The following is a 21,212-nucleotide window of genomic DNA, read 5'->3' on the forward strand; positions in this document are numbered from 1 at the left end:
AGTGATATTGTACTCAAAGCGTAAACATGGAAAGGAAGACGCGGATGATGCAATTGAAATACTTATGACTTAGGGTTTTTTATGTATGTGTTACTTAAATTTATTTATATTTTACTAATATGTATGTACGTATGTACATACATATACATATAGTAATTTAGCCTCATTTATCAAAAATTCAATTAACTCACATGGCTTGGATGCATTTATCCGCGATGTGCACACTAGGGATGTCGGAAAAACATCGATGCATCGAAAATATCGATGTTTCGCTTCGATGCATCGAAAATTTTCCACTCGATGTATAAATAGTCGATGTATCGATGTTTTTTGAAAACTGACATCTACGGTACATTGAACCGTCATCCCAGTTTTTCAATTGTTCAAAAAAAAAGAAGTGACTTTGGCCAAAAAATTTAAATGGCTGCAAGAAGTTCCGCTAGCAACAAAAGTAGCTCAGTTGCAGTAATTTATTTCAAATTTTCTAAAATTTTTCTAATAACATATTTTGTTGTGAGACATTATCTGAAAAATCCTATGCAAATCGATGCATCGATGTACGCCCTTCGATGCATCGAAAAATATCGATGAACATTTCGATGCATCGAATCAAAGAAAAACATCGATGTATTTTTGCCACTGACATCCCTAGTGCACACTGCAAGCATCAACACAAAGTGAGGTTGTTGTTTTTGTTTCCAATGCGATGCTCGCAAACCACGCTACAAACGACGAGCATGCTCGCTGAAAATCAAAAATTTTTGATTTTTGGCGCGTATGCTCGCAAACCGCCCTACAAACGACGAACATGACCCGCAAGCCGCGCATGTGCGCGGATATGCTCGTCGTGTGTAGCTACTGTTAATAAGCTAGTGTTCAGAACTTTAAAACCTTTGCCTTAAATTAGAGTTTAATCCTTTGAGTACACGTGTACGTTAAGCGTTTTAGATTCGGTTCATGCGTTTCGACACAACAACCCAATATCATTGTACAAATTACTAAACCGTAACCCAGTTTCTCGATTAGGGGCAACAAATATTCGTTTTTGTTCGTTCATATAACCCTTTCGACCCGGAACTCTACTATCAATGGTAGCTTTCAATTTATGGGTCCAATATGTTATTTGCCCCACAAATACATGTTCTTCGGTGTCAAAGTGGGCGTGGCCTAAGGGGCTGATTCGGAGGGTGGTGGTAAACCATTGTACCATCCGGGATGTTAAGTGGTACATATCTGTACCAACCGTCCTCTAGGACATTCTTACAAATGTTTTATCTTTTTTAGAACCAAACAAAACGATTCATTAATTTTGCATTTGAATAATGCACAAATTTAGTAATAATAAACCGTCAAAGAATTAACAATAAATTGCTAAGGAATTCCTAAAATATAATGAAATGGTGCAAAACAGAATTTGTACAATGGAACTTTGCACTCTTGGCAGATTATCTTTGTTCGAGTTTGCTTTTATGCAACGTTGTTCTGTGGTGCTTTGAATAGAAATATGTATCTGACTCACGACACGACGTGCTAGGCCTGGTGCTACTGACCTGCGTAAGGCTGTAGTTTTAGAACTTTGTTCTATCAGAGTTTCGGCCAAGGTCACCAAAAATGATTTGAAAGGCATTTTATTCCTCCTTAGCTAACTGTAAATAACCCACGCGCTTACGGCTGCCATCACTATAAAACGGTAAAAGACCTTGTTCCACTATTTTTCTGATTTTCGATCATATTCGTGCAGGCCACTCATTTGATTTACTAAATCAACACCTCCCATAATTTGACGATAAAATAGTATTTAGTTTGGACATGGCACTTGCAGTTTTTGCCTGTTTTCAAAGTTTTTTCATAATTATTATGCCTGGTTCGTGGCAATTTCTTATTATGAAACCCCTATCATGTCTTGCCGCTTTACGTATTAAAGGCCTGCAGATGTGCTTTTGAATTCTATTTCTCCTCGTTGCATTTTCTTACTCGTAAACTTAGGTACGTTTTTTTTTCTGTTACCCATTATATGTAGTACCAACAGCTGAATAAGGAATATAGTACAATAAATTAACTGATGTGAAAAAGCGCTCAAAACACAAAGTAATATCATTTTCTACGATTTAGCTGACCAGTTTGCTTACTTCTCTTTCTCCAAGTGCTCCTGCGGTTTCTTCAAGGTCTTTTCCAGAATAAATGTTAAAACGATATGTGTACCCTGTTGCAGCATCACACCATCTTACCGGATTTAGAGGCATATCGTTGGCTTGATCTTGCATGAAATCGATAAAAAATTAAGTTATGTTCACCGGACTACTGGTACGCATATGTACCACCAAAGGAGACTGCTGGTGCATATGTGTACCATATATTTGAATTTGTGAAAACAGAGGTTTATAATAAAATTTTATCACCGTATTTACAGGCAATAATTAGAAACAGCTTTTTTTCCCATAATATATTTAAATAAACTAAGAAATCTTCACAAACGCAAGGAAATCTGTACAAAAACGTTAACGGGAGGCCTTCTCCTCAGAAATAAAACGAAACTGGGCATAACAGGAGATGCAAAACTGAATGTGTAGAGTGCAGGCAGATGATGAAATTCCTAACATACGGCGTGGTACATTTCCAAATGTGATTAAATGTAAATTACAAGTTTTAGGGATGTTTAAACTTTGGTGGTACATATATGTACCATCCGGGTCGAAAGGGTTAAAGCAGTGGATAAAAATATATATAAGCATATGCGAAAGGTAAATTTCTGGCTAAAAGAACACCACTAATATTTTCTCCAAACACACATCGACTTACAACTTTTTGCTGAATTTTTATCTCGCTCCCGACACAGAATTCTTTTTGTACAAAATTACGCAAAAAACTGTAAATTTCTTACTCGCTCGATTTTAGGCATGCCGTTTAGCGTTTCCGTTTTCACTCCGATCGGAGTGTTTCACTGCTTTTTTAAGGAGAACAGTACGTCACTCCCTACAAAAACACACTGATCTCCAATTCGCTATGAGTGAGAGCGGTGTTTATACACTCTTTCTAACTGTCTGGAGAAATAAACTACCGATTTGAAATGGAGTGTGAGCCAAAACACTTCGCTCTTTCAAAGCGAATTGAAATTCAGTTTATACATATGTTTTGAATCGCGGCGAAATGAATTAAAGCGACTAACAGGCTAACCTAATATTCACGCACGCCGCCAATTTATTGTCAAAAATTTCTCATGCACATGCAATTTGTATGAGATCAACCGAAATTGAACGGCGTGCGTATGAAGCTAACTCAATTTCCAATTTTTGTTCTGCGTGACATTTTAATTTGACGTTTCGCTCAATGAAATCAAATGCAAACGCATGCAAGTGAATTTCGGGTGACGCAAAAAAACAAATTCGACGTCATGCGTACCAAAACGCAAGCCGCGAATATTAGGTTAGCCTGTTATGCATGCGTATAAACGTAGTAACAGACAGTCAACTGATAGCGTTTATGTATAGCTTTTGCCCGCGCCGCTGAAACAGTCGCAATATATTTCTCTAATCTCATATATTTACCTGGGATTCAGTAATTCAGTCTCATCTGAAGTCACTAAATTTGATATTAGCAATTAGTGACTATTTTTGTGACTTGAGACGATTTGGGTATTCAGAAGGAGAGAGTCACAAAAAGTTCACCAAAAATGTGTGGTGAAAGCAAACACAGACAATCAACTGATAGTGCTTATGTATGCCTTCCCTGCAGCAAAATTTAGGGACAGTCTGGCAAAGCGCTAGTTCCGCCCTACAAATTTCAGAACTGTCCCTGAAATACTGAAAAAGGATGCAGAGTTGGACGGTTGAAACTCATATGTTGCTAGTTGCGCTGTCATCTATGTTACTCATCCTGGTCATGTGAAAGCTGACAAAAGATGCACAAATGTAATATACTATATTTTTTCGATTTTCTTAGACTCTAAAACTAATAACAAACTGTTTTCGTTTATTTAATATATAATTCTCTACATAATTTATGGGGCAACTGCTAAAATATTTCCAAAAAAGTCGTTATTGGTAACATTAATTTCATTTTTATACATATCTACGTACGTATAAAATTGATTGCAAAATATAAAATTTAGTTAAGCTACACTTGGCAGCAAAGGTCTGCGTACACCATTTCTTTTTTAAATATTCACAATATATTGAGAGTTAAAATTTGTTATTATTTAAATGGTCATGCTTAAAATAAAATCATATAAACCATGCTTTAAAACTTTATACAAAGCAAAGTTAAATTTAACGATCTTTCATCAAAATGTTTGACCTTTTAGTCAGATTTAAAAAATTAAACAAAAGTGGTAAACAATCTCACTTTGAAATGGGAGTGCTATTGATATGAACGATACTGTACATACGTAAATGTATCACTAAGCACCCGAAATGTGGAGTTATGCAGTGATTTTTTTTTTAATTTCCAATGTTTTTCATTTTAAATATTTTTCGTTTAGTTTTTATTTAAGTACTATGTCTCATACTCCATAAACCATTTAAATTCAAATTCCTAACCGTGCTGCAAACTTGATAGAACTCTTCAAACTGTCTTCAAAATTTAAAATTTTTAATCAGAGATATTTTTTATAAATATTTCGAGTATTCTGCTTTGTAGCCCATAAAATTTTAGTGTAGTAAAGTGTAATCTTGCATCTTAAACGAAAATATTTAAACATGAGAATGCCTTCAAGAGCGTGCGTAAAAAGAGTTATAAAAAATCAGCGCGATTAATTATACTAAAATTTAATGGGCTATAGAACTGCATACTTATAAACTCTGATTTAAAATATTGAAGTTTTTATAACAGTTTCTAGAATTCTACTAAATTTCCATCACAGTTAGAAACGTGAATTTATTTGTTTATGTTATAATACTTATGAGCCATCCTTAAATAAAAAATTTACGAAAAACATTTAGCATGGAAACTATTGTGAATATTCAAAATTCTATATTTCTTATTAGATGCCGGAAAGTCTATGTATTACATTTCAATAAATTTAATGCAATTTAACACTGAGTTATCACAAATAAGCATTCAATTTTTTTCTCATTTTTTTACACGACTTAGTTCAGATTTTTAGTTATAGGTATCCCAGAAATACCCATTATACGTAACAAATATAAATTATTTTTAAGAATAACGGTTTTAGAAAATAAAGGAATAATTGACACTTTATGTTCCTAATTTTAAAGCACAGTTTGCCTCAAAAAGTAAATTAGTGCAAAACAAATAGCTCTTTAAACATAAAATGAAGTATTTTTATTTACAAAATTGTATGCGTGCTTATTTAAAGAAAATGCTCTATACTATACTTATTAGAACCAGCTCAAAACTAACCACATTTTTTCTAGCCCAGAGGTGACCCTTTTTGAACTATCTAAGAACTGTCGTTATATGAACTGTCTCAGAACGATCTAAGCCAGAGTCAGCTCAGAGCAAGTTCAAAAGTTCTGCAGAGAGTGACAATTGTGACTTCGTAGGACATCGCCATGTTAAAAAAGACAGTTGAAAGCATTGAGTTGGGATAGATGAAGAACCAGTACCGTCCCTTTTCAGGCTAGCTCAGCGCAAGTTCTGAACCAGTTTGATTTGCTGCAGGGTTTTGCCCGCGCCGCTCAAAGAGTCGTAATGGCCGAGTGGTCAAAGCATTAGGCTGGCAGCCAAGAGGATCCGGATTCAAGTCCTCCTCGGCCGTAGAGGATTTTTTATTTCTTGTTTATTTAGTATTTTTTTATTAGTTTTATTTTTTCTAACAATCTTTAGATTTTAAAGTTTTAATAACAAAAAATAAATTTTTTTTCAATACATTTGTATGATATTAAATAAAGGTCTGCATCGGAATTCAGTTTGCTTCACTGTGAAGTTTTTTTCAAATATGTAAACTACTCAAACTCTACACAGAGGGCATGGAAGGAAGAGAAGTGAAGATGTTGAGCGCTGTCAAGGCGAATTAATATAAGGTGATAACAGGAGTACAAAAACAAAAATTTACATATATTTTGTTTTTGCTTTGGCGGCATAAACTGTCAAAATCTGTAAGTGTGTGTAGAAATTCAAACAAAATTTTTCAATTTGATATCAGAAGCCGTGCGGCGAAACACATACACAAAATCAGCTGAGCTAGTAACACCACCTTATATTAATTCGCCTTGAGCGCTGTATACATAAAAAAGTACTCAAACAAATTAAGTTCCGAAATAAAGAGGAACATAAATCAGCAGTACTATGCTGTTAAACTTCCCCAAAAAATATGTTCCTTGACAAGTATTTTTTGAGTATTTTTGGAAGTTTTCGTTTAATGCTACATAATGTTAATGTTAGAGCTGACACTTATGTATGTTAAATAGCAAACATGGAGAAACAATGTAGGGCGCTCCGAATATTTAGCTAACAGCATATTTTTATAAAGAAAGTGGACTCATTTTATACAGAGAACCAATTCTTATTTGTAAAATACCATACTTTTATTTCCCAATACCAGGCGCACATACATATGAAGTAGCAAGCTTTCCCTATGCATACATTTGTTTGTAGAAGTTTTTAATTCGTTTGTAGAAGCCATTGGAAATTCACAAAGTAGAATTTTGGAAATATAAAAATTTATACAAACAATTTTCTGCTTAGAAATAGAAAACTTGTTACTTCACATGTATGAGCGCCTGGTATTGGGAAATGAAAATGTCAATTTGACAATAAAAACTGGCCAGATGTATGTAAATCATGTATATGTATGAAAGATTCGAAATTGTTTGTAAACATTGAAGCGTCCGGCGAGAAATGTAAAACAATATTTTAAGCATGATACAAAAAAGAAGGTAGTTCGATTTGATGACATTCGTTGTTGTTGTTAACCATTTTACTTTTAATAAAATTATGACATTTCATCAAACGCATGCTACCTGATCACTAGAAGAAATATTTTTTTTAAAGCAGAAGATTTTATCAGTACATTCAAAGATATGGAATATGATGGACTAGAAAATTATGCCGGCTACATAATTTCGAAAATGGGGTTGACAACTAAGTTTCAGAACGCATGAAGAAAGTGATAAAAATTATACTTACATATCGTCGTTTAAAGTACAAAACCGCGTATCGTCCTTCTGCAAAACCGCGTAACCGACATTTTTTGCCAAAAATTGGATTTGCTCACACAAGCTCTTGGCTCAAGCCTTATCCATTCGTCCTGAAATATACTAAACAGAAATGCGATTGCTTTGTAAAAAAAAGAACGATTTCGAAATATGAGATTGTTTACTCTCTAGAAAATAATTAATGCAAGCTCACATACGCAGTTTTGCACTTTGTTGATACGCTGTTTTGTTCTTCATACGACGATATGTTAATTGTTTATCGGAGGGCGGTCTGTTCAAGCCGACTTTAGGTTTTTTGCATACCTTCAAAACATTGAATTCAAAATTTGTGAAAGCTAATGGTGATACGCTAATCACAAGGCTTAATTTTTTGTAAAATCTGATGAGAGATTTAAATGTAAATTTGAACCAAAATGTGAAAAGGTTTTATTTGGGAAAAACATTCTTTAGAATTCCATTTTTAGATCGCAAGATTGCATTCAAAATAAGAAAACGAAAAACTAACAGCATAATACGCGCGTGGTTTATATTTTAAAATAAAAAGAACAATTACGATGAAGTCTTTTTAATAGTCTATCTATATTTTATATATTTTGAATAAAAATAGTGCGAGCTATGTAAGTAAAAGTAAGTACCAAGCACTGACAATAGTTTTTGATTTGAAATATTATTACATTGGTATAGATATGGGAAGAAAAATACTCAGATTTATTGTTTTAACATTATCAAAGTGGTAAGGCCGTTGATAATACTCACAATTTATGAAGCTTCAAAAAATTTTATTATCCGTCAAAAATTGTTTATTGAAACTACCTTCTTTTTTGTATCATGATTTTAAGTATATGTATATTGGAATAAAAGGAAAATGTATGTCCTTTCTTAACATTATGTTGAATGCTAACATTTTAAAAGATAAAACTTCATAAGTATTCCTATACTTCCTATGAAGTTTTCAAATACTACTGAATGCAGTCAACATACTCAAGTACTCTGGAAAAGCGGAACAGTGTAGCAGAGCGCTGTTGAGTAACACTGCTTAGTTCCTCAAACTTATGATGTTCTCTTTTTTGTTCCTATCTTTTTAAGTACTCTAAAATATATGTTCCATTTACTCATGTACACATGTGAATAGTATTTCTGCTGGTATATTTGCAGTGCTTTAATATTAAAGCATTCTGGTTTATTTCCTAATGAAATTTTTGTTGAACAAATTTCCTCTCTTCATTTTCGCGTTTTTTTTATAAAATGGAAAGAAATAAGCTTTTCCTCCATACTTCTATTTTTGTGATCCTCTCTTAGCCAGCTGACAAATTGGTGACTTATTTTTGAGACTAGAGGCGTGAGACAGCGTACTGAATACCAAATAGTTTCAAAATCCAAGTTCACCACCAAAAGTCACTGTTAGTGACTAGAGACCGCTTACTGAAAGCCGGGGTTAATCTCATATTTCTCTAATTTAGCGTTATATGGGATGTGGGCGTGGTTATTGTCCGACTTTTAAAATTTTCAGCCATTTGGTATATTGCACCAAGGTCAACAACTGTACCAAATTTGGAAATTGGTGGAGTGGTTACCAAGATATACACAAATAATCATAAGTGGGCGTGGCTACGCCCATTTTTAAAAAAATTTTTAAGATTTCTATTTTTCGTTTAAAAATTATTGTAAATATTAATTTTGAGTGAATAAGCATCGGTAGCTACTAAAATATCGTAGTTTTCGTATTTCTGAAAATTACCGTTATATGGCGTGGTTATTGTCCGATTTTGCCCATTTTCAATACCATCCGTCCTACGCCCGAAAGAAGTGCACGTACAAAGTTTCGTTAAGATATATCAATTTTTACTCGAGTTATCGTGTGCACAGACGGACGGACGCACAGACAGACACCGCTTAATCGATTTCTCTTTTCATTCTGATCATTTATGTATACATTTGGCTTTCAGCCCGATTCTGTGTACTTGATAAATTTACAGCCCGATTCTGTGTACTTGATAAATTTAAAATCTTTATAATTTGTCACTTTTTTATTATTTATCAAGAATTGGTATTCTAGCACAGAAATCAAAAGCTCTTTTCTTGATAAATTATCAAGATTGAAAATGCTATTGACAAATTGAAATTTCATGTGAAATGTATAAATTTTGTATCTTAATAAATTTGTTTCTAACAATTAAATACTCCATGTGCCGGCATTTGAACCTGCGACACACGGAATTATAGTCGACATCTCTACCTACTCGGCTACGGCAGTCAAAAGCTTTTTCGCTTTTAAATTCATATTTTTCATATGTGACAATGAAATCAGTTCCACTCATGTGGAAATCAGTTCCACTAATGTGGAAATCGTAGAGCTTTTTGTTTTATAAATATTGACACAGATGCGAACGAAGCTTTTACTTGATAAAAATCTTGATGAAATTTCTTTACAAAAAATTTATCAAGAAAACATAGAATTGGGCGGTTTATCTAGCTCGATTCGTTTTGCCTTTTACAAACAACCGTTATGTGAACAAAGCATAGACCGTTCCGGTTATGCATTTTATAATAAAAAGCAAACAATTTAAGTTATTTTTTGACTTTTATTATTTTGAGCAAATAATACCGGGTAATTTTGCTTGTTTTAAGTCAAAAATAATCGGTAATGGTTGCCTTTTAATTTTTCAGGTAAAAATAAAAGTCAAAGTTACAAATCATGTATTCCAGAGTTGTGTATACTCGAATTTAATAGTTTTAAAGCTCCTATCTGGATTCTAATAACTCCTCAATACACAAATACCAGGGTTAGATCAAATCTAAATATGTATGTAGGTACTATGTATAAATACAATACATGAAGGCATTTTTTGTTAACGGCATCACATCTGCACCGATTGTTCGATTTTCAAAACTGAGGTTCCAAATTAAAGGGCTTGACCCCTAAATGTACAACAAGGTATGACATTTTTGAAAAGGGCTGCCACCTTTTCTAAAGCTATAAAACCTACACTGCTCGTTGTATTAAAAAAAGTTAGGTGCAAAATGAAAGGGCCGGGCCTCTATAAGTGCAAGAAAGTTTAAGTTTTTTGAATAGGGTTGCCACCCGCTTAAAAAACACAAAACTTACAACGTTCGCGCAATTTTAAAAATGAAATAATATGTCATATAAACGGCCGTGGTCCATAGGACGTATTATTTTTTTACAGGGTTGCCAGCTGGTAAAAATTATAATTTTTTTGTGCAGAGCACCAGATTTACACCGTTCTTTCGATTTTAAAATGAGGTGCCAAATGAAAGGTATTCACCTAGAGATGTGCTTTGGGTTTAATTTTTATTTAAACGTTTGCCGCCTTATTATAAATCTATTATTTGAAATATGATACTCAGTAAAATATCGCAATATTGATGCCCATATTGCGATATTTTACTGAGTATCATATTTCGAAAGGGTTTTTATACTAAATTAATATGTTCGTGCTTTTAAGAGTTGCCACCAATTAAAAAATAAACAGCTATGAACGGGCAAATAACGTATTAAGGACATTCGATATTGGTATCTAACGACAGCTAGTTAAATGGCTTTTGTGTAAATGTATGCGAATTTTCGAGAGTTGTCATCTGTTAACAACTCTTAACTAGCTTTCGATTGATAGCAATATCGAATTGATACATTACTTACCATTCATAGTTACATATAAATGTGTTTAATAAGTAGCAACTCTATTAAAAACACCAACATATTAAATTATTCTCAAAGCCATATTTTAAACAACGAAGTTTTAATTAGGCGGCGACCCTTCAAAAAAACCAATGCACGTCTATAGGTCAATCCCTTTCATTTGACACATTGTTTTGAAACTTGAGAGGACGGTGTAAATCTGATGCTCTGCACAAAAAAAAAAAGTGTAACAAGTGGCAACCCTAAAAAAAATTAGAGGTTCTTCCTTGCAGATCTATAGACCAAGCCCGTTTATATGGCATATTATATAATTTTTTTAACTGCGCGAAAGGTGTAAGTCTTATGATTTTTTAAGCAGGCTTGCCATATTCAAAAAAATAAAACCTTCTTGCACATCTAGAGGCCCAGCCCTCTCATACGAAACCTATTTTTTTTATGCAACGAACGGTGCAGGTTTTATAATTTAAAAAAAGGGGGAAACCCTTTCCAAAAAAAATTACAAGGAAAAGACTTTGCGTCTTATTCTGAGTCGATGTTCCACCGCCTGTCTGTTATTAGGTAAGAATAGCAATGACTCGCCTGAAAAATAACAAAGCTACTGCAGCTGACGGTCTGCCAGATGAGATATTCAAGTACCCGTCGTATGAGGAGCTGATTGGGTGCATGCATCAACTCTTATGCAGATGCCTGACGACTAGAATTTATGTGTGCTCTGCCCAATCCACAAGAAAGGCGATCCCGCCATATGCGCCAACCACCGCGCGACCAGCCTTTTAAGCGTAGGTCGTAAGGTGTTATCGAGTTTATTGTGTAAAAGACTGAAGCTCACCGTCAACGAACACATTGGCTTTAGACCTGGCAAATCCACCATAGACCAGGTATTCATAATACGCCAAATCTTGAAAAAGACCCGCGAGAATAGGATCAACACACCCCATCTATTTGTAGATTTTAAAGCCGTTCCGATAGCACGAAAATAAGTTGTCTTTATGCCGCGATATCTGACTTTGGTATCCCTGCGAAACTAACGGTTGTGTAAAATGACGCTGAGCAACACCATTAGCTCCATCAGAACTGTGAAGCACTTAACTGTTTGATACCAAACAAGGTTTCAGACAAGGTTACTAACTTTCGTGTGATTTCTTTAATCTGATGTTGGAGAAGATAATAACAGCTGCAGAACTGAATCGCTCTGGCACAATAATTTACAAGAGCGTACAATTGCTGGTGAATGTCGACGACATCGCCATTATCGGTAAAACATAACGGGCTACATTTCTACCGCCTTCTCGGGAATAGATACAGAAGCAAAGCGAATGGGTCTGATAGTGATGTCACAGTTGACAATTACAAGTGCTACTTTGGACTGGGTAGGCAATTGAGAAGTAAAGTCCTCTCTCCTCATACAAAAATCACACTCTATAAGTCACTCATCATGCCAGTACTGGTGTATGGTGCGGAGGCATGGATATATCCATATTCATTATAATGAAAACATCTAGTGAAGCGGCTCTTGGAATTTTCGAGAGAAAGATTCTGCGAAAGATTTATGGGTCTATTCGCGTTGGCGATGGCGAATACCGCAGACGATTTAACAGCTGTATGAGCTTTACAACGACATAGACATAATCATAATAATAGATTGGCGCTTGCACATATGTTAGTGTTTGGCCGAGATTCTCCTCCGATTTGTGGCGTGTGCCTTGATGTTGTCACACAAAGGGGAAGGACTTACAGTTTTACGCCGACACTCGGAGGTTTGCCATTGCCTGCCGAGGGGCAACAGCTGTTAAGAACAAACCCTTTTTTCTACATTTTTTTGCGATGTTGCTTTGACCAAGGCTTGAACCCATGTGGAGTGGAGGCGCGCACTGCTTACCACATAGACATAGTACAGCGAATTAAAATACAGTGGCTCCTCTGGCTGTGTTATATCGAACGAATGGGCAGAAACGCACCAGCTCTGAAAGCATTGAACGCGATTAGCAATGCTGGTAGCAGAGGAAGAAAAAGGCGTCCTCTATGTTCGAAAGACCAGGTGGAGAAGGACTTGGCTTAATTTGGCATCAGTTGGAGAAATTATTGGCGTGCTACTTAGCCAAAATGACTTAAGCCTGGTTTTCTCTATGTCATATTTTGACCCCAAAATTTGGCGATATATTTTGACATAACTTTATCTCCTTTATCCATACCTTTGCCGATGATATTATGGACCAAAAATTGACAGATAGCCGATTTCGCAGCGCATGTACACGACTAAGGACCTATCCTGATCCAAATCAATCGATAAACCGCTTTTTAATCCCATTTGACAATGTGTTTTCGATAAATCAGTAACTATTAAAGCTGTTTTTACAACAATATCTTAACAAGAAATAAGATTAGTGTATGTACATAGAAATTCGGAAAATGTGCACGACACCGCCCACTTATAATACAAGTTCGTCTCGGTAAGCGCTTTAAGTCCAGTTCAATTAAATATTTAATTAAGCCTAACTGCGCATAGTTATTATCGAAAATGTCCCCAGTTCTTAAATAGTGGTACTTTTCCACAGTTTGAAAAAATATGTAATTTTGTTTTTTTCAATACTACACTCAAACGAAGCAACTGAGAGGATCTTAAGTATAATGTTTGCTTGCTGGCGCATAGACTTCTATTAAAGTAATTTGAAAAGCAAAAATGTATAGAATTCTTTGACTATTTAAACACTGAAGATGGAAATGAACTGAGTATTGCTATTCAAAAATGTCATAAATATAAAATAATTTATTGGCTTCTGTCATGGTGAAATAAAATTAAGATGATATCAGTAATCTAATATGGCGTCGCATTTGACAAAATTGGCCATCATAAATTACAATGTTGCTTACTATATTTTTCTTCCTATTTGTGTTTCCAATATGAAATATAGTGTCGGCAACACTGTTTCTCTGTTATCGTTTTTAGTTTGACATTCGCCTGCGTTCTTTCAATAAATTGCGCGTAAATTTTCGGAAGTTTTAGTTGCGTCGGTAAGTTATCTGTTTTATATTTTCGATATTTTTAGTTAAAGTAATACTTTTTCCTTAACTAGCTCCAAATAAATAGTCCAGAGCATTTAAAAAGCGCCTTGCTGCTATTCCTGCTGAAACGTACCACGTATTGGTTTAAAATTCAACATTGCTATTTGTAAGTACATATGTACGTGCATACAATTTATACATTTTCTATTAAAAAAGTTTTTAGCCCTATTGAAGATACATCACTATTTAACTCTAAGTGGGAACCCCAAAAATGGTTCATTACTTTACCTTTTAATGATTGTATTATTTTATTATTTAACCGTGGGAACTTTTATAATACGCCTTTTAGCTGCGAGTCCCTTAAATATCGTTTAAAGGGTTAAATGAACTAATATTTATTTTAATTATTGACGTATTAGTACCTTGCGCTTTGTACCATACGACATGGCCAGGTGCAGGTGTAAGTCGTTTTCAAGCTCCGAAATATTTATGACCCCAAAATTCTCTAAAGTAAACATGTAAACTAGCAGGGTCAATTAAATTATTTTCTATTATATTATATTAGTTCAACATCAGGTATGCTATGGAACTCAGCCATCGGCGTAGCCAGAATGAAATTTAGGGGGGGCTCGACCCTATTAAGCTGGCATTTCAGGGTACTATTTTATATATATACAAGGAAAATTTGAAAGTTAGGGGGGGAGGGGGGGAAGGGGCTCGAGCACCCCCCCGCCCCTACCTGGCTACGCCCATGAACTCAGTTATCCACAGTATACAGAAATAAGTGTTTGTGAAGACTATTAATTAGATTCGAAAAAGCTACATATTATTTTAATTCTAGAGTTTCAAAATATTAAACTTGAAATTACATTTATTTATTATCACTACATTTCCATGCATTATAAATTCGAAAAACATGTGCATTTAACAAACATCTAAACTAAAAAATGTGCACATGAAACATTCAATAAAACTTGAAAATATCCAGCTATAAATGATGTTTCTCTCTTGTTCATCGAGTTCTCTTTCAGCTTTCAATTCTCGCCTGAAGCATTATTTCCTAGCCGATAAGAGGGAATATGAAATGGATAAGTATGGATCAACACACGCCAAAACGTGTTTGATTTCAAAAGTTGTTTAGTCCTTTACCAAATTAAAAAGAAATATTTTAAAAATAATAGCCACGATTTTCTTTTCGGATTTTCGACAATAAAAATTATCGCATGCCGCCCCAATGTCTAATAATTATTGTTCTACGTTTCATTAATTAAATAATAATTAATTGCAGATTTATGGTGACTCCAGTACTACGATTTTAATAAAGTACTAAAAAGGTAGTAAGGGGTACCAAAAGATTCCCTTTTCTACTAACCTCAAATACATGACCGGAGTATGAGGGTCAACAAATAGTACAAAAACAGCTTCTGATGTCACCTTGTTTTTATTTCACCATGGGCTTCTGTGTACAATCATAATGTAATAAACAAAGTGAAATCAATATTTGACGTACGTCTATTTGAAAATTTAAATGTAAACAATTCGTATATTTGTTTACATTAACCCTCTTTCAGCTTTGGTTCACGTATGATACGATGAAGCATATGAGTAGTCCACTTGCATAGTGCGCTATGTAAATTTTTTTCGATTTTTAGTTTTTGGTGGTTAACGTACCAGTATTTAAAGTAGTTTCATGACGACTAACAATACAATGCAAAATCCTTATATATTCTGAAAAAAATAGCATCAAATATTAGCTACTCTAGCAAAAGTCACTATAATACTTACTGTATGTATATATACACTTTCAAAAGTCGCTATAATATTTATTGTACGTATTTATACAAGTTCAAAAGTCTCCATCTTCTGATGAACTTAGAAAACTGCAAGAAAACGTGGTAGTTTCGGTGCCTAGTGGAAGACGTCTTAAAAAAGAAGCAGACCAACCTTCATGGAAGAGAGAACGCGAAAAGCTTAAAAAAGCGGGCTGTATTAAACTTGCTGTTTCAAAACTCGCTATATTACAAATTAATATATGAATATAATATATAAAATTTGCAAAAACTACTACACTGCGATTTAGTTTTTTAATGATATTAGGCTCTTATTTATACAAATTTTCCGATAATAAAAAGAAATATACAATTACATACAATACAAATTAAACTCATCTTTAATTCAAGGGAATTAGGTAACTGAAATATGTATAACAATATTGGAGTCAGACCGAAAAGTTTAATAAGGTTATAGTTTGAAACTACTTTTAACAGGGCTGCCACTTGCTTAAAAATTAAATTCAATGTTTATGATAGGTTAAATTAATTGAAACACTATGGATATGGAACATGAGATGGTTTGCCATCTGTTAAAAAATGTAATTCAATTAATTTCAATTAATTACTACGCTAAGGGTATCATCCAAAACGGCTTTGAAAGGGCTTAATTTACAATTGCATTTAGTAGGATTGCTACCTGTTTAAAAAAACCAAATTAACTCAAAATAACATATGATTAAAAAAACACTACACAGAGTAACTATTATGTTGAGTTTTATTGAAATAATTTGCACCTTATCTAACACGCAGAAATTTCATACACTCATCGAACTAACTATGGTATATAGTAGTTTGTTTTATTTGAAATGTCTTTTAACTTTCATTTTTTAATGAATCTTTTGTGCCTTCATAGAATTAATAATTATAAATAATTTCGAATACGTGCAACTTTGTACAAATGTCTCCAGATACCCTTAAAATTAAAAACATTATCTGAATCCAAAATTCCATCAAAATCAAACTTCGTCCAAGATAATACAATAGCCATAAACTCCAGTTGTCATGACTCTTCACACGCTCTAGATTTTGGATCATTGTCTGTGTCTAAATTGGATGTTATCAATAGCATATCTTCTTTAAAGTCCTCAATGAAAAGTGATATAGATGGGCTCTCTTCATTTCTAGTTAAGAAATGCAGTGTTTCACTTTGTGTGCCCTTAAAATTTATATTTAATCTCTCCCTCCCTACCAGCGATTTTATTGACCGTTGGAAGGTTGCTTCTATTTCTCCGATTTTTAAATCTGGAAACAAGAATGATGTAAGAAACTACAGACCTATATCTAAACTCACCAGTTGCTCAAAGCTTTTCGAAAAAGTGGTGAAAGATAAAATGTACTTCTTTGTTAAGGAATTAATTGACCCGCATCAACATGGCTTTGTCTGTGGGCATTCTACAGTCACCAACTTGGCTGAATTCTCCCAATTTTGCATTTCTTCATTTAAAACTGGTTATCAAGTAGATGTTGTATACACAGATTTTACAAAAGCTTTCGATACTGTTTCGCATAGTATATTGTTGTTAAAGCTGGAAAAGTTAGGTTTCCACTCAAACTTCCTTCTTTGGTTAAGGTCTTACCTCACTAATCGAATCTTATACGTCGAAATTAGTAATACTAAATCACATCCCTTTGTAGCCTCTCCAGGTGTGCCTCAGGGGAGCATTCTTGGTCCGCTATTATTTGTGCTTTTTATTAACGACATTCGGGTCTGTTTTAACCATGCTAAATTTCTACTCTATGCAGATGATTTGAAAATTTTCAGCAAAATTACCTGCCTATCTGATATTTCTTTATTACAACGTGATCTTAATAATCTATCCGACTGGAGTACCAGAAACAAGTTATCGCTTAATATCAGTAAATGTTACCACATGACCTTCGCTAAAATTATAAATCCAATCCCCTCTGCTTATTCCATTTCTAATGCTCGTCTTTCCACTGTAAATGAGTTCTCCGATTTAAGTGTTGTTTTTGACTCAGGGTTCTCCTTTGTTAGCCACATTAGTTTCATTATTCCTAAGGCCTACTCCAACCTGGGCTTTCTACGGCGATATGCGCGGGACTTTAGGGATCCTTATACTAGGAAAACGCTTTATAATTCTCTAGTTAGGCCTAAGTTGGAGTATGCCTCAGTAATTTGGAATCCAATTTACTCTGTTTATTCCCAAAGGATCGAAAGAGTTCAACGTAGCTTTGTCCGTTTCGCTTTGCAATCTCTTCATTTTAATGAGCCTCTTCCATCTTATGAGGCCTGTTCTTTGTTAATAAATCTGAAATCTCTTGTCTCAAGGCGTATAATTCACTCACTTATGTTTATCTATGATATTGTCTGTGGTCTCATCAATTGTCCTGAACTACTGGAGCAGACATGTTTTAATATTCCCCAAAGGGTATTGCGTTTTCACTTTCCGTTGCGTGTTAAAATTTTCAAATCGAATTATTTAAATTATGCACCCATTACTAGGTCTCTTAATGAACTTAATAGAATTTTTAATAGTCTTGATCTTGATTTCGCCCATCCTAGATCTCTTTTTTTATCTAAGCTGGAATCTAATTACTTTTAATTGTATCTTTATAAATTATTTCTAAGTCTTTTTGTACCTCTAGTCTGTAAGGTTTTGTAACCATAGACTTAAATAAATAAATATGATATATGAAATCGTTAGAGTCGTTTCCTAGAAACCTTTGGATATATATACATACATATTTACAAGAATTAATTTTTTAAAGTAGTGAGATACATACATATATGTAGTTTGAGAAAAAAATCGTACGATTTTACTGTCTTAAAAACTTATTTGCAAATTTGTACTAGAACTTACCCTTAAGTAGAGAATTTCTTTCTAAATGTACTGACAACTATTTTCTCCCTGCAACTCTCCAAATTTTTATATTGAACCCCTCTTCCCCCACCGTCCCAGCCTCCCCTCTTAATGTTCTCGGGCGTTTTGACTTTCCTATAACCCCCCTTTACTCATTAAACACTTTTACAGAACACCCTGTACATGTAAAGAAAGCAGGTACAGTACTGCAGCAGTATTTTTGGTTTGTTTTTCGGCAGTATTAAATATTTCCAATGGTCAGTGCACAGCAAACGCACCTTTTCAGAAGTTTTTTTTGTTTGTTTCCAAACTACGAACTGTCAAGCATAATACCCAAGCAAGAATCTCAGCGCCGTTGAGTGGTGTTACATAACTTTATGACTGTCGATCATTTCTCTAATCCATTAAAATTTGCTAAAATACGATATTTTTCCTTGTAGCTCTGCCGGTACCATTTCATATTATATGTGTATTATACTATTTGGATCATATGGCATATCTCTGCTTTACAATTATCTAATTTAATATAATTTAAATAATTAACACATGATTTAAAGCAGATTTTTACAACTTCGGCTTGTATTAAAGACATCTAAAAACGAAATAAACGATTATCAACACGGCACTTTGACAGCGCGGTGCGAGCGAATTAAAGCGAAGAGGGATTAAAAAATAACGGACTATAGTTAAGAATTATATTGTCTTCACCCTACATTCAGTTAAAAAAGAAAAAAGTGCGTTTGGAAAATTCGACTTTTGGCCGCCTAAATCGGCCAAATACCCCTCTGTGTGCCGGTAGTCGATATGCTCGTAATAAAATAAACACCAACACAAGTATCTATTTTAATAAACTATACTTTGAGGCCTTTACATAGTTTTTAAATATTTGGTACAGTACTGCAAATAAATTAACAACAATCAACAAACAGTAGTTTAAAATTACATAAATATATGGAGAAATCTTTTGAAATGGAGGATTTTCAATAATTTGAATTTTTTTTAATAGCACAATTTTTTTACCAAAATTTGTTACTTCTCAACGTAATTTAAGTGCATTATAATCTGTGTGATTAATATTTTTTAAATGCTACTCTATTTCAACCATATATTTAAAATTGATTCCTATTAGCCTGGTCAAGTTAGATTTTCAAATTTGAAATTTTTGTTTTCAGAATTTATGCGAGTTGCACTAGAAAATTCATGATTTTATCGATTTTAGCAAATAAATTAGTAATTAAACCGTATTTTTTGTGAATAACTATTGTATATGTATATGTATATATACACACAGGACCATCTATTATTACTATTGGCGAAAGTATACATTTTATGTGATACTTCACATCTGTTTGGCGCACTGCGGTTGTAGTTATTGGACGTTATTTTCACGATATGCCTTTGCACTAATGCATTTGAGAACATACCCATACTTTGATCATTACCTGTCATCTGATGAAATAGCAGGTAACATCTTTGATGGTACTGCATCTGGATCGAGGCGTCTTGTCTTCTCTTGGCATTAACACTTGCATAAATGATTTCATTCGATTTGAAGTGCAGAGCGCAAACTTTCGATGATCCAGTTAGTTTAACACCACACGCATTTATCCACTCCCTTCTTTGCGTAACATCTGTTGGCACACGAAACATCTGGCATTTTAAACGATTTTTTTTTCTTTTTGTTCTTTAATTTATAAAACAATTATTTTTTGATTTGAAATCAAAATTTTTTTATTTTGAAATTAATTTATAATGTTGCTAGTTTCAAATGGGTTAACGCAATGCCAAAACCGTATAAAAAATAAATATGTCATATATTGATTTCACTTGGCTTATTACACTATGTGTACAATGATGTGTACATTCATGTTAAAATGAATAACACTTTTATTTTTTTATGAACTACAAGTATATATTATTTATATACCAAAATATTGTTGAAAACAAGTACTCTGGTGTTTTAAAGTATTATCTGTTATTTACATTCATAATTTTGCTTTGAACAAAAATGTACTGAAAAGTACTGTTTTTTATACCCGAGCGCACTTGTGCACAAGGGTATATTAATTTTGTTCACATAACGGTTGTTTGTAACAGCCAAAACGAATCGAGATAGATATAGACAAATGTATACATAAGTGCTCAGAATGAATAGAGAAATCGATTAAGCCATGTCTGTCTGTCCGTCCGTCTGTCCGTCTGTCCGTCTGTCCCTCCGTCCGTGTACACGATAACTCGAGCAAAAATTGAGATATCTCAACGAAATTCGGTGTGTTCCGTTAATCCAAGGTAGGTTGGTATTGAAAATGGGCAAAATCGGACTCAAAATTGATATTTACAACAATTTTTAGACGAAAAATAAGAATATTATAAATTTTTGGAAAATGGGCGTAGCCACGCCCACTTATGGTTACATGTGTATATCTTGGCAACCGCTGTACCGATTTCATCCAAACTTGGCACAGTTGTTGGCCTTCGCATAACATACCAAATGGCCGAAAATTTTTAAAATCGCTCAATAACCACGCCTACATCCCATATAACGGTAATTTTCAGAAATACGAAAACTGCGATATTTTAGTAACTACTGGAGATTATTCACTCAAAATTGATATTTATAATAAGTTTTAGACGAAAAATAAGAATATTATAAATTTTTGGAAAATGGGCGTAGCCACGCCCACTTACGGTTATATGTGTATATCTTGGTAACCGCTGCACCAATTTCTTCCAAACTTGGCACAGTTCTTGGCCTTCACACAGCATACCAAATGGCCAAAAA

Source organism: Rhagoletis pomonella, unplaced genomic scaffold (assembly GCF_013731165.1).
Source record: "Rhagoletis pomonella isolate Grant_MI unplaced genomic scaffold, Rhpom_1.0 Rhpom_scaffold_00001, whole genome shotgun sequence".
NCBI lineage: Eukaryota > Metazoa > Arthropoda > Insecta > Diptera > Tephritidae > Rhagoletis > Rhagoletis pomonella.